The sequence below is a fragment of the Pseudorca crassidens genome, unplaced genomic scaffold, assembly GCF_039906515.1.
Source record: "Pseudorca crassidens isolate mPseCra1 unplaced genomic scaffold, mPseCra1.hap1 Scaffold_48, whole genome shotgun sequence".
In the NCBI taxonomy this organism is placed as follows: Eukaryota; Metazoa; Chordata; class Mammalia; order Artiodactyla; family Delphinidae; genus Pseudorca; species Pseudorca crassidens.
Genome location: NW_027136300.1, coordinates 1,174,349 through 1,189,415, shown reverse-complemented (window position 1 = coordinate 1,189,415; position 15,067 = coordinate 1,174,349).

Below are 15,067 nucleotides of genomic sequence, written 5' to 3'. Positions count from 1 at the left end.
ATTTAGAAAACCAACTTATGCTTGCTTAAGGGGAAAGGTGAGTTGGGGTGCTGCATAAAACCAGAGATTGAAATGAGCACAGATAAAGTTCCTTAAACCAAATATGGAATAGACAAGAGCTACTCCTTGCTCAACGAAATGGACTCAACACCGCATATTAAATGCCTAAGAATGTACCTGACTAGTAAGTATCTTAAAACCTATGGATTGCTATGTCTCCGAAAGAGAATCAAGCATGTGTACAGGGGCATAAACGCAGCAGTGATAGGATTGGAGAGGTTCGGTGAGCAAATGAAGACCCTTTGAAGTCATATTGCATGGTACCCATTCCACGGGTTTCAACTACCCAGGTTTAAGGTATTCTTCCTTCAGCTAAAACATGCATGTGGAACCTAGAGTATGATCAACCATGTGATCGGGAGACGTGTTCAAATATGTCTCAGTTTTCGTACCCTGGTACTCGGGTGCAACATTCCAGACGCTTTACTAACACCCTCCCGACTTGGAGAGTCAGTCCCTTTAACCTCCTGTTTGGCCCAGTTTGCAATTTCTGCGGAAGATGAACAGGAATAGCGAGAACCAATGAGAGACTAGCTGGAGGTGTCTGGACGGGCAAATTTAACTCTCATTTCCCACCAGGAAGAGGAATTAACCAAAGGCTCAGCGTGCCGTGCCGGAACCAGATTAGGGCCTGAAGCCATCCTGCAGTGTTGCTGCCAGCTCAAAAGAAAGCGAGTTGAAGAAAGGAGCTCAGGGGCACTGTAATTCACAAACCTGCAGAGTTATAAATGACAGCTATCGTCCAAAAATATACTGAAGTAAGGCTGCCAAGAGGACTTGAAAGCGGGACAGAATTGCAGGAAACCGATTTCAGGAGGTAGACTGGAATTGCATTGAAAGCATAGGAAAAGAGGCAGAACGTCCACAATGATGCACTTGGCCAAAAAGGGCGTATGCGTTTTTTCCTGAATATATTCAGGAAAAAACGCATACGCCCTTTTTGGCCAACCAAGCAAGCTTGCAAAGGAAATCTGCACTACAATGAAGTCTCACTTCCCCCCGGTCAAAAGGGCCATCTGAAAAAAGTGTAAAATCCAGAAAGACAGGACAGGCCATGGAGAACTGGGAGCCTTGTTATGCTGATGGGCGGGATGTAAATTGCCAACAGACACTCGGGAGAAGTGTATGGTGTTTCCTGAAACATCTAAAAAACAAAGCAACAGAGCCTAGGGCACTTTCCACTTATGGTCCTATAGCTTAGGGAAATTAAAATCAAAAAGACACAGCCACCCCAAAGTTTGGGACGTCTCTGTTTACAAGAACCTCGTGTACAGTACAAGTTCAACATCGCAGAAAGTGAAAAATGGATAAAGAAGTTGTGGTATTTACTTACAAAGCAATATCACTCAGCAATGAAATCTATGTCATCAGGCCCTTAGCAGCACAATGAGTGGATTCAGGTATGATGATTCTAACTGAAATAAGTCACACAGAAAAAGAAACATCATAAGATATCAGTAATACACGGAATGTAAACTTGGCTACACAGGAACTGAATTACAGAACAGAACAGGGTCTCAAATATAGAAAACCACCTTATGCTTGCTTAAGGGGAAAGGTGAGTTGGGGTGCTGCATAAAACCAGAGATTGAAATGAGCACAGATAAAGTTCCTTAAGCCAAATATGGAATAGACAAGAGCTACTCCTTGCTCAACGAAATGGACTCAACACCGCATATTAAATGCCTAAGAATGTACCTGACTAGTAAGTATCTTAAAACCTATGGATTGCTATGTCTCCGAAAGAGAATCAAGCATGTGTACAGGGGCATAAACGCAGCAGTGATAGGATTGGAGAGGTTCGGTGAGCAAATGAAGACCCTTTGAAGTCATATTGCATGGTACCCATTCCACGGGTTTCAACTACCCAGGTTTAAGGTATTCTTCCTTCAGCTAAAACATGCATGTGGAACCTAGAGTATGATCAACCATGTGATCGGGAGACGTGTTCAAATATGTCTCAGTTTTCGTACCCTGGTACTCGGGTGCAACATTCCAGACGCTTTACTAACACCCTCCCGACTTGGAGAGTCAGTCCCTTTAACCTCCTGTTTGGCCCAGTTTGCAATTTCTGCGGAAGATGAACAGGAATAGCGAGAACCAATGAGAGACTAGCTGGAGGTGTCTGGACGGGCAAATTTAACTCTCATTTCCCACCAGGAAGAGGAATTAACCAAAGGCTCAGCGTGCCGTGCCGGAACCAGATTAGGGCCTGAAGCCATCCTGCGGTGTTGCGGCCAGCTCAAAAGAAAGCGAGTTGAAGAAAGGAGCTCAGGGGCACTGTAATTCACAAACCTGCAGAGTTATAAATGACAGCTATCGTCCAAAAATATACTGAAGTAAGGCTGCCAAGAGGACTTGAAAGCGGGGCAGAATTGCAGGAAACCGATTTCAGGAGGCAGACTGGAATTGCATTGAAAGCATAGGAAAAGAGGCAGAACGTCCACAATGATGCACTTGGCCAAAAAGGGCGTATGCGTTTTTTCCTGAATATATTCAGGAAAAAACGCATACGCCCTTTTTGGCCAACCAAGCAAGCTTGCAAAGGAAATCTGCACTACAATGAAGTCTCACTTCCCCCCGGTCAAAAGGGCCATCTGAAAAAAGTGTAAAATCCAGAAAGGCAGGACAGGCCATGGAGAACTGGGAGCCTTGTTATGCTGATGGGCGGGATGTAAATTGCCAACAGACACTCGGGAGAAGTGTATGGTGTTTCCTGAAACATCTAAAAAACAAAGCAACAGAGCCTAGGGCACTTCCACTTATGGTCCTATAGCTTAGGGAAATTAAAATCAAAAAGACACAGCCACCCCAAAGTTTGGGACGTCTCTGTTTACAAGAACCTCGTGTACAGTACAAGTTCAACATCGCAGAAAGTGAAAAATGGATAAAGAAGTTGTGGTATTTACTTACAAAGCAATATCACTCAGCAATGAAATCTATGTCATCAGGCCCTTAGCAGCACAATGAGTGGATTCAGGTATGATGATTCTAACTGAAATAAGTCACACAGAAAAAGAAACATCATAAGATATCAGTAATACACGGAATGTAAACTTGGCTACACAGGAACTGAATTACAGAACAGAACAGGGTCTCAAATTTAGAAAACCAACTTATGCTTGCTTAAGGGGAAAGGTGAGTTGGGGTGCTGCATAAAACCAGAGATTGAAATGAGCACAGATAAAGTTCCTTAAACCAAATATGGAATAGACAAGAGCTACTCCTTGCTCAACGAAATGGACTCAACACCGCATATTAAACGCCTAAGAATGTACCTGACTAGTAAGTATCTTAAAACCTATGGATTGCTATGTCTCCGAAAGAGAATCAAGCATGTGTACAGGGGCATAAACGCAGCAGTGATAGGATTGGAGAGGTTCGGTGAGCAAATGAAGACCCTTTGAAGTCATATTGCATGGTACCCATTCCACGGGTTTCAACTACCCAGGTTTAAGGTATTCTTCCTTCAGCTAAAACATGCATGTGGAACCTAGAGTATGATCAACCATGTGATCGGGAGACGTGTTCAAATATGTCTCAGTTTTCGTACCCTGGTACTCGGGTGCAACATTCCAGACGCTTTACTAACACCCTCCCGACTTGGAGAGTCAGTCCCTTTAACCTCCTGTTTGGCCCAGTTTGCAATTTCTGCGGAAGATGAACAGGAATAGCGAGAACCAATGAGAGACTAGCTGGAGGTGTCTGGACGGGCAAATTTAACTCTCATTTCCCACCAGGAAGAGGAATTAACCAAAGGCTCAGCGTGCCGTGCCGGAACCAGATTAGGGCCTGAAGCCATCCTGCGGTGTTGCGGCCAGCTCAAAAGAAAGCGAGTTGAAGAAAGGAGCTCAGGGGCACTGTAATTCACAAACCTGCAGAGTTATAAATGACAGCTATCGTCCAAAAATATACTGAAGTAAGGCTGCCAAGAGGACTTGAAAGCGGGGCAGAATTGCAGGAAACCGATTTCAGGAGGCAGACTGGAATTGCATTGAAAGCATAGGAAAAGAGGCAGAACGTCCACAATGATGCACTTGGCCAAAAAGGGCGTATGCGTTTTTTCCTGAATATATTCAGGAAAAAACGCATACGCCCTTTTTGGCCAACCAAGCAAGCTTGCAAAGGAAATCTGCACTACAATGAAGTCTCACTTCCCCCCGGTCAAAAGGGCCATCTGAAAAAAGTGTAAAATCCAGAAAGGCAGGACAGGCCATGGAGAACTGGGAGCCTTGTTATGCTGATGGGCGGGATGTAAATTGCCAACAGACACTCGGGAGAAGTGTATGGTGTTTCCTGAAACATCTAAAAAACAAAGCAACAGAGCCTAGGGCACTTCCACTTATGGTCCTATAGCTTAGGGAAATTAAAATCAAAAAGACACAGCCACCCCAAAGTTTGGGACGTCTCTGTTTACAAGAACCTCGTGTACAGTACAAGTTCAACATCGCAGAAAGTGAAAAATGGATAAAGAAGTTGTGGTATTTACTTACAAAGCAATATCACTCAGCAATGAAATCTATGTCATCAGGCCCTTAGCAGCACAATGAGTGGATTCAGGTATGATGATTCTAACTGAAATAAGTCACACAGAAAAAGAAACATCATAAGATATCAGTAATACACGGAATGTAAACTTGGCTACACAGGAACTGAATTACAGAACAGAACAGGGTCTCAAATTTAGAAAACCAACTTATGCTTGCTTAAGGGGAAAGGTGAGTTGGGGTGCTGCATAAAACCAGAGATTGAAATGAGCACAGATAAAGTTCCTTAAACCAAATATGGAATAGACAAGAGCTACTCCTTGCTCAACGAAATGGACTCAACACCGCATATTAAACGCCTAAGAATGTACCTGACTAGTAAGTATCTTAAAACCTATGGATTGCTATGTCTCCGAAAGAGAATCAAGCATGTGTACAGGGGCATAAACGCAGCAGTGATAGGATTGGAGAGGTTCGGTGAGCAAATGAAGACCCTTTGAAGTCATATTGCATGGTACCCATTCCACGGGTTTCAACTACCCAGGTTTAAGGTATTCTTCCTTCAGCTAAAACATGCATGTGGAACCTAGAGTATGATCAACCATGTGATCGGGAGACGTGTTCAAATATGTCTCAGTTTTCGTACCCTGGTACTCGGGTGCAACATTCCAGACGCTTTACTAACACCCTCCCGACTTGGAGAGTCAGTCCCTTTAACCTCCTGTTTGGCCCAGTTTGCAATTTCTGCGGAAGATGAACAGGAATAGCGAGAACCAATGAGAGACTAGCTGGAGGTGTCTGGACGGGCAAATTTAACTCTCATTTCCCACCAGGAAGAGGAATTAACCAAAGGCTCAGCGTGCCGTGCCGGAACCAGATTAGGGCCTGAAGCCATCCTGCGGTGTTGCGGCCAGCTCAAAAGAAAGCGAGTTGAAGAAAGGAGCTCAGGGGCACTGTAATTCACAAACCTGCAGAGTTATAAATGACAGCTATCGTCCAAAAATATACTGAAGTAAGGCTGCCAAGAGGACTTGAAAGCGGGGCAGAATTGCAGGAAACCGATTTCAGGAGGCAGACTGGAATTGCATTGAAAGCATAGGAAAAGAGGCAGAACGTCCACAATGATGCACTTGGCCAAAAAGGGCGTATGCGTTTTTTCCTGAATATATTCAGGAAAAAACGCATACGCCCTTTTTGGCCAACCAAGCAAGCTTGCAAAGGAAATCTGCACTACAATGAAGTCTCACTTCCCCCCGGTCAAAAGGGCCATCTGAAAAAAGTGTAAAATCCAGAAAGGCAGGACAGGCCATGGAGAACTGGGAGCCTTGTTATGCTGATGGGCGGGATGTAAATTGCCAACAGACACTCGGGAGAAGTGTATGGTGTTTCCTGAAACATCTAAAAAACAAAGCAACAGAGCCTAGGGCACTTCCACTTATGGTCCTATAGCTTAGGGAAATTAAAATCAAAAAGACACAGCCACCCCAAAGTTTGGGACGTCTCTGTTTACAAGAACCTCGTGTACAGTACAAGTTCAACATCGCAGAAAGTGAAAAATGGATAAAGAAGTTGTGGTATTTACTTACAAAGCAATATCACTCAGCAATGAAATCTATGTCATCAGGCCCTTAGCAGCACAATGAGTGGATTCAGGTATGATGATTCTAACTGAAATAAGTCACACAGAAAAAGAAACATCATAAGATATCAGTAATACACGGAATGTAAACTTGGCTACACAGGAACTGAATTACAGAACAGAACAGGGTCTCAAATTTAGAAAACCAACTTATGCTTGCTTAAGGGTAAAGGTGAGTTGGGGTGCTGCATAAAACCAGAGATTGAAATGAGCACAGATAAAGTTCCTTAAGCCAAATATGGAATAGACAAGAGCTACTCCTTGCTCAACGAAATGGACTCAACACCGCATATTAAACGCCTAAGAATGTACCTGACTAGTAAGTATCTTAAAACCTATGGATTGCTATGTCTCCGAAAGAGAATCAAGCATGTGTACAGGGGCATAAACGCAGCAGTGATAGGATTGGAGAGGTTCGGTGAGCAAATGAAGACCCTTTGAAGTCATATTGCATGGTACCCATTCCACGGGTTTCAACTACCCAGGTTTAAGGTATTCTTCCTTCAGCTAAAACATGCATGTGGAACCTAGAGTATGATCAACCATGTGATCGGGAGACGTGTTCAAATATGTCTCAGTTTTCGTACCCTGGTACTCGGGTGCAACATTCCAGACGCTTTACTAACACCCTCCCGACTTGGAGAGTCAGTCCCTTTAACCTCCTGTTTGGCCCAGTTTGCAATTTCTGCGGAAGATGAACAGGAATAGCGAGAACCAATGAGAGACTAGCTGGAGGTGTCTGGACGGGCAAATTTAACTCTCATTTCCCACCAGGAAGAGGAATTAACCAAAGGCTCAGCGTGCCGTGCCGGAACCAGATTAGGGCCTGAAGCCATCCTGCGGTGTTGCGGCCAGCTCAAAAGAAAGCGAGTTGAAGAAAGGAGCTCAGGGGCACTGTAATTCACAAACCTGCAGAGTTATAAATGACAGCTATCGTCCAAAAATATACTGAAGTAAGGCTGCCAAGAGGACTTGAAAGCGGGGCAGAATTGCAGGAAACCGATTTCAGGAGGTAGACTGGAATTGCATTGAAAGCATAGGAAAAGAGGCAGAACGTCCACAATGATGCACTTGGCCAAAAAGGGCGTATGCGTTTTTTCCTGAATATATTCAGGAAAAAACGCATACGCCCTTTTTGGCCAACCAAGCAAGCTTGCAAAGGAAATCTGCACTACAATGAAGTCTCACTTCCCCCCGGTCAAAAGGGCCATCTGAAAAAAGTGTAAAATCCAGAAAGGCAGGACAGGCCATGGAGAACTGGGAGCCTTGTTATGCTGATGGGCGGGATGTAAATTGCCAACAGACACTCGGGAGAAGTGTATGGTGTTTCCTGAAACATCTAAAAAACAAAGCAACAGAGCCTAGAGCACTTCCACTTATGGTCCTATAGCTTAGGGAAATTAAAATCAAAAAGACACAGCCACCTCAAAGTTTGGGACGCCTCTGTTTACAAGAACCTCGTTTACAGTACAAGTTCAACATCGCAGAAAGTGAAAAATGGATAAAGAAGTTGTGGTATTTACTTACAAAGCAATATCACTCAGCAATGAAATCTATGTCATCAGGCCCTTAGCAGCACAATGAGTGGATTCAGGTATGATGATTCTAACTGAAATAAGTCACACAGAAAAAGAAACATCATAAGATATCAGTAATACACGGAATGTAAACTTGGCTACACAGGAACTGAATTACAGAACAGAACAGGGTCTCAAATTTAGAAAACCAACTTATGCTTGCTTAAGGGTAAAGGTGAGTCGGGGTGCTGCATAAAACCAGAGATTGAAATGAGCACAGATAAAGTTCCTTAAGCCAAATATGGAATAGACAAGAGCTACTCCTTGCTCAACGAAATGGACTCAACACCGCATATTAAATGCCTAAGAATGTACCTGACTAGTAAGTATCTTAAAACCTATGGATTGCTATGTCTCCGAAAGAGAATCAAGCATGTGTACAGGGGCATAAACGCAGCAGTGATAGGATTGGAGAGGTTCGGTGAGCAAATGAAGACCCTTTGAAGTCATATTGCATGGTACCCATTCCACGGGTTTCAACTACCCAGGTTTAAGGTATTCTTCCTTCAGCTAAAACATGCATGTGGAACCTAGAGTATGATCAACCATGTGATCGGGAGACGTGTTCAAATATGTCTCAGTTTTCGTACCCTGGTACTCGGGTGCAACATTCCAGACGCTTTACTAACACCCTCCCGACTTGGAGAGTCAGTCCCTTTAACCTCCTGTTTGGCCCAGTTTGCAATTTCTGCGGAAGATGAACAGGAATAGCGAGAACCAATGAGAGACTAGCTGGAGGTGTCTGGACGGGCAAATTTAACTCTCATTTCCCACCAGGAAGAGGAATTAACCAAAGGCTCAGCGTGCCGTGCCGGAACCAGATTAGGGCCTGAAGCCATCCTGCGGTGTTGCGGCCAGCTCAAAAGAAAGCGAGTTGAAGAAAGGAGCTCAGGGGCACTGTAATTCACAAACCTGCAGAGTTATAAATGACAGCTATCGTCCAAAAATATACTGAAGTAAGGCTGCCAAGAGGACTTGAAAGCGGGGCAGAATTGCAGGAAACCGATTTCAGGAGGCAGACTGGAATTGCATTGAAAGCATAGGAAAAGAGGCAGAACGTCCACAATGATGCACTTGGCCAAAAAGGGCGTATGCGTTTTTTCCTGAATATATTCAGGAAAAAACGCATACGCCCTTTTTGGCCAACCAAGCAAGCTTGCAAAGGAAATCTGCACTACAATGAAGTCTCACTTCCCCGCGGTCAAAAGGGCCATCTGAAAAAAGTGTAAAATCCAGAAAGGCAGGACAGGCCATGGAGAACTGGGAGCCTTGTTATGCTGATGGGCGGGATGTAAATTGCCAACAGACACTCGGGAGAAGTGTATGGTGTTTCCTGAAACATCTAAAAAACAAAGCAACAGAGCCTAGGGCACTTCCACTTATGGTCCTATAGCTTAGGGAAATTAAAATCAAAAAGACACAGCCACCCCAAACATTGGGACGCCTCTGTTTACAAGAACCTCGTTTACAGTACAAGTTCAACATCGCAGAAAGTGAAAAATGGATAAAGAAGTTGTGGTATTTACTTACAAAGCAATATCACTCAGCAATGAAATCTATGTCATCAGGCCCTTAGCAGCACAATGAGTGGATTCAGGTATGATGATTCTAACTGAAATAAGTCACACAGAAAAAGAAACATCATAAGATATCAGTAATACACGGAATGTAAACTTGGCTACACAGGAACTGAATTACAGAACAGAACAGGGTCTCAAATTTAGAAAACCAACTTATGCTTGCTTAAGGGTAAAGGTGAGTTGGGGTGCTGCATAAAACCAGAGATTGAAATGAGCACAGATAAAGTTCCTTAAGCCAAATATGGAATAGATAAGAGCTACTCCTTGCTCAACGAAATGGACTCAACACCGCATATTAAATGCCTAAGAATGTACCTGACTAGTAAGTATCTTAAAACCTATGGATTGCTATGTCTCCGAAAGAGAATCAAGCATGTGTACAGGGGCATAAACGCAGCAGTGATAGGATTGGAGAGGTTCGGTGAGCAAATGAAGACCCTTTGAAGTCATATTGCATGGTACCCATTCCACGGGTTTCAACTACCCAGGTTTAAGGTATTCTTCCTTCAGCTAAAACATGCATGTGGAACCTAGAGTATGATCAACCATGTGATCGGGAGACGTGTTCAAATATGTCTCAGTTTTCGTACCCTGGTACTCGGGTGCAACATTCCAGACGCTTTACTAACACCCTCCCGTCTTGGAGAGTCAGTCCCTTTAACCTCCTGTTTGGCCCAGTTTGCAATTTCTGCGGAAGATGAACAGGAATAGCGAGAACCAATGAGAGACTAGCTGGAGGTGTCTGGACGGGCAAATTTAACTCTCATTTCCCACCAGGAAGAGGAATTAACCAAAGGCTCAGCGTGCCGTGCCGGAACCAGATTAGGGCCTGAAGCCATCCTGCGGTGTTGCGGCCAGCTCAAAAGAAAGCGAGTTGAAGAAAGGAGCTCAGGGGCACTGTAATTCACAAACCTGCAGAGTTATAAATGACAGCTATCGTCCAAAAATATACTGAAGTAAGGCTGCCAAGAGGACTTGAAAGCGGGGCAGAATTGCAGGAAACCGATTTCAGGAGGCAGACTGGAATTGCATTGAAAGCATAGGAAAAGAGGCAGAACGTCCACAATGATGCACTTGGCCAAAAAGGGCGTATGCGTTTTTTCCTGAATATATTCAGGAAAAAACGCATACGCCCTTTTTGGCCAACCAAGCAAGCTTGCAAAGGAAATCTGCACTACAATGAAGTCTCACTTCCCCGCGGTCAAAAGGGCCATCTGAAAAAAGTGTAAAATCCAGAAAGGCAGGACAGGCCATGGAGAACTGGGAGCCTTGTTATGCTGATGGGCGGGATGTAAATTGCCAACAGACACTCGGGAGAAGTGTATGGTGTTTCCTGAAACATCTAAAAAACAAAGCAACAGAGCCTAGGGCACTTCCACTTATGGTCCTATAGCTTAGGGAAATTAAAATCAAAAAGACACAGCCACCCCAAAGTTTGGGACGCCTCTGTTTACAAGAACCTCGTTTACAGTACAAGTTCAACATCGCAGAAAGTGAAAAATGGATAAAGAAGTTGTGGTATTTACTTACAAAGCAATATCACTCAGCAATGAAATCTATGTCATCAGGCCCTTAGCAGCACAATGAGTGGATTCAGGTATGATGATTCTAACTGAAATAAGTCACACAGAAAAAGAAACATCATAAGATATCAGTAATACACGGAATGTAAACTTGGCTACACAGGAACTGAATTACAGAACAGAACAGGGTCTCAAATTTAGAAAACCAACTTATGCTTGCTTAAGGGTAAAGGTGAGTTGGGGTGCTGCATAAAACCAGAGATTGAAATGAGCACAGATAAAGTTCCTTAAGCCAAATATGGAATAGATAAGAGCTACTCCTTGCTCAACGAAATGGACTCAACACCGCATATTAAATGCCTAAGAATGTACCTGACTAGTAAGTATCTTAAAACCTATGGATTGCTATGTCTCCGAAAGAGAATCAAGCATGTGTACAGGGGCATAAACGCAGCAGTGATAGGATTGGAGAGGTTCGGTGAGCAAATGAAGACCCTTTGAAGTCATATTGCATGGTACCCATTCCACGGGTTTCAACTACCCAGGTTTAAGGTATTCTTCCTTCAGCTAAAACATGCATGTGGAACCTAGAGTATGATCAACCATGTGATCGGGAGACGTGTTCAAATATGTCTCAGTTTTCGTACCCTGGTACTCGGGTGCAACATTCCAGACGCTTTACTAACACCCTCCCGTCTTGGAGAGTCAGTCCCTTTAACCTCCTGTTTGGCCCAGTTTGCAATTTCTGCGGAAGATGAACAGGAATAGCGAGAACCAATGAGAGACTAGCTGGAGGTGTCTGGACGGGCAAATTTAACTCTCATTTCCCACCAGGAAGAGGAATTAACCAAAGGCTCAGCGTGCCGTGCCGGAACCAGATTAGGGCCTGAAGCCATCCTGCGGTGTTGCGGCCAGCTCAAAAGAAAGCGAGTTGAAGAAAGGAGCTCAGGGGCACTGTAATTCACAAACCTGCAGAGTTATAAATGACAGCTATCGTCCAAAAATATACTGAAGTAAGGCTGCCAAGAGGACTTGAAAGCGGGGCAGAATTGCAGGAAACCGATTTCAGGAGGTAGACTGGAATTGCATTGAAAGCATAGGAAAAGAGGCAGAACGTCCACAATGATGCACTTGGCCAAAAAGGGCGTATGCGTTTTTTCCTGAATATATTCAGGAAAAAACGCATACGCCCTTTTTGGCCAACCAAGCAAGCTTGCAAAGGAAATCTGCACTACAATGAAGTCTCACTTCCCCCCGGTCAAAAGGGCCATCTGAAAAAAGTGTAAAATCCAGAAAGGCAGGACAGGCCATGGAGAACTGGGAGCCTTGTTATGCTGATGGGCGGGATGTAAATTGCCAACAGACACTCGGGAGAAGTGTATGGTGTTTCCTGAAACATCTAAAAAACAAAGCAACAGAGCCTAGAGCACTTCCACTTATGGTCCTATAGCTTAGGGAAATTAAAATCAAAAAGACACAGCCACCTCAAAGTTTGGGACGCCTCTGTTTACAAGAACCTCGTTTACAGTACAAGTTCAACATCGCAGAAAGTGAAAAATGGATAAAGAAGTTGTGGTATTTACTTACAAAGCAATATCACTCAGCAATGAAATCTATGTCATCAGGCCCTTAGCAGCACAATGAGTGGATTCAGGTATGATGATTCTAACTGAAATAAGTCACACAGAAAAAGAAACATCATAAGATATCAGTAATACACGGAATGTAAACTTGGCTACACAGGAACTGAATTACAGAACAGAACAGGGTCTCAAATTTAGAAAACCAACTTATGCTTGCTTAAGGGTAAAGGTGAGTCGGGGTGCTGCATAAAACCAGAGATTGAAATGAGCACAGATAAAGTTCCTTAAGCCAAATATGGAATAGACAAGAGCTACTCCTTGCTCAACGAAATGGACTCAACACCGCATATTAAATGCCTAAGAATGTACCTGACTAGTAAGTATCTTAAAACCTATGGATTGCTATGTCTCCGAAAGAGAATCAAGCATGTGTACAGGGGCATAAACGCAGCAGTGATAGGATTGGAGAGGTTCGGTGAGCAAATGAAGACCCTTTGAAGTCATATTGCATGGTACCCATTCCACGGGTTTCAACTACCCAGGTTTAAGGTATTCTTCCTTCAGCTAAAACATGCATGTGGAACCTAGAGTATGATCAACCATGTGATCGGGAGACGTGTTCAAATATGTCTCAGTTTTCGTACCCTGGTACTCGGGTGCAACATTCCAGACGCTTTACTAACACCCTCCCGACTTGGAGAGTCAGTCCCTTTAACCTCCTGTTTGGCCCAGTTTGCAATTTCTGCGGAAGATGAACAGGAATAGCGAGAACCAATGAGAGACTAGCTGGAGGTGTCTGGACGGGCAAATTTAACTCTCATTTCCCACCAGGAAGAGGAATTAACCAAAGGCTCAGCGTGCCGTGCCGGAACCAGATTAGGGCCTGAAGCCATCCTGCGGTGTTGCGGCCAGCTCAAAAGAAAGCGAGTTGAAGAAAGGAGCTCAGGGGCACTGTAATTCACAAACCTGCAGAGTTATAAATGACAGCTATCGTCCAAAAATATACTGAAGTAAGGCTGCCAAGAGGACTTGAAAGCGGGGCAGAATTGCAGGAAACCGATTTCAGGAGGCAGACTGGAATTGCATTGAAAGCATAGGAAAAGAGGCAGAACGTCCACAATGATGCACTTGGCCAAAAAGGGCGTATGCGTTTTTTCCTGAATATATTCAGGAAAAAACGCATACGCCCTTTTTGGCCAACCAAGCAAGCTTGCAAAGGAAATCTGCACTACAATGAAGTCTCACTTCCCCGCGGTCAAAAGGGCCATCTGAAAAAAGTGTAAAATCCAGAAAGGCAGGACAGGCCATGGAGAACTGGGAGCCTTGTTATGCTGATGGGCGGGATGTAAATTGCCAACAGACACTCGGGAGAAGTGTATGGTGTTTCCTGAAACATCTAAAAAACAAAGCAACAGAGCCTAGGGCACTTCCACTTATGGTCCTATAGCTTAGGGAAATTAAAATCAAAAAGACACAGCCACCCCAAACATTGGGACGCCTCTGTTTACAAGAACCTCGTTTACAGTACAAGTTCAACATCGCAGAAAGTGAAAAATGGATAAAGAAGTTGTGGTATTTACTTACAAAGCAATATCACTCAGCAATGAAATCTATGTCATCAGGCCCTTAGCAGCACAATGAGTGGATTCAGGTATGATGATTCTAACTGAAATAAGTCACACAGAAAAAGAAACATCATAAGATATCAGTAATACACGGAATGTAAACTTGGCTACACAGGAACTGAATTACAGAACAGAACAGGGTCTCAAATTTAGAAAACCAACTTATGCTTGCTTAAGGGTAAAGGTGAGTTGGGGTGCTGCATAAAACCAGAGATTGAAATGAGCACAGATAAAGTTCCTTAAGCCAAATATGGAATAGATAAGAGCTACTCCTTGCTCAACGAAATGGACTCAACACCGCATATTAAATGCCTAAGAATGTACCTGACTAGTAAGTATCTTAAAACCTATGGATTGCTATGTCTCCGAAAGAGAATCAAGCATGTGTACAGGGGCATAAACGCAGCAGTGATAGGATTGGAGAGGTTCGGTGAGCAAATGAAGACCCTTTGAAGTCATATTGCATGGTACCCATTCCACGGGTTTCAACTACCCAGGTTTAAGGTATTCTTCCTTCAGCTAAAACATGCATGTGGAACCTAGAGTATGATCAACCATGTGATCGGGAGACGTGTTCAAATATGTCTCAGTTTTCGTACCCTGGTACTCGGGTGCAACATTCCAGACGCTTTACTAACACCCTCCCGTCTTGGAGAGTCAGTCCCTTTAACCTCCTGTTTGGCCCAGTTTGCAATTTCTGCGGAAGATGAACAGGAATAGCGAGAACCAATGAGAGACTAGCTGGAGGTGTCTGGACGGGCAAATTTAACTCTCATTTCCCACCAGGAAGAGGAATTAACCAAAGGCTCAGCGTGCCGTGCCGGAACCAGATTAGGGCCTGAAGCCATCCTGCGGTGTTGCGGCCAGCTCAAAAGAAAGCGAGTTGAAGAAAGGAGCTCAGGGGCACTGTAATTCACAAACCTGCAGAGTTATAAATGACAGCTATCGTCCAAAAATATACTGAAGTAAGGCTGCCAAGAGGACTTGAAAGCG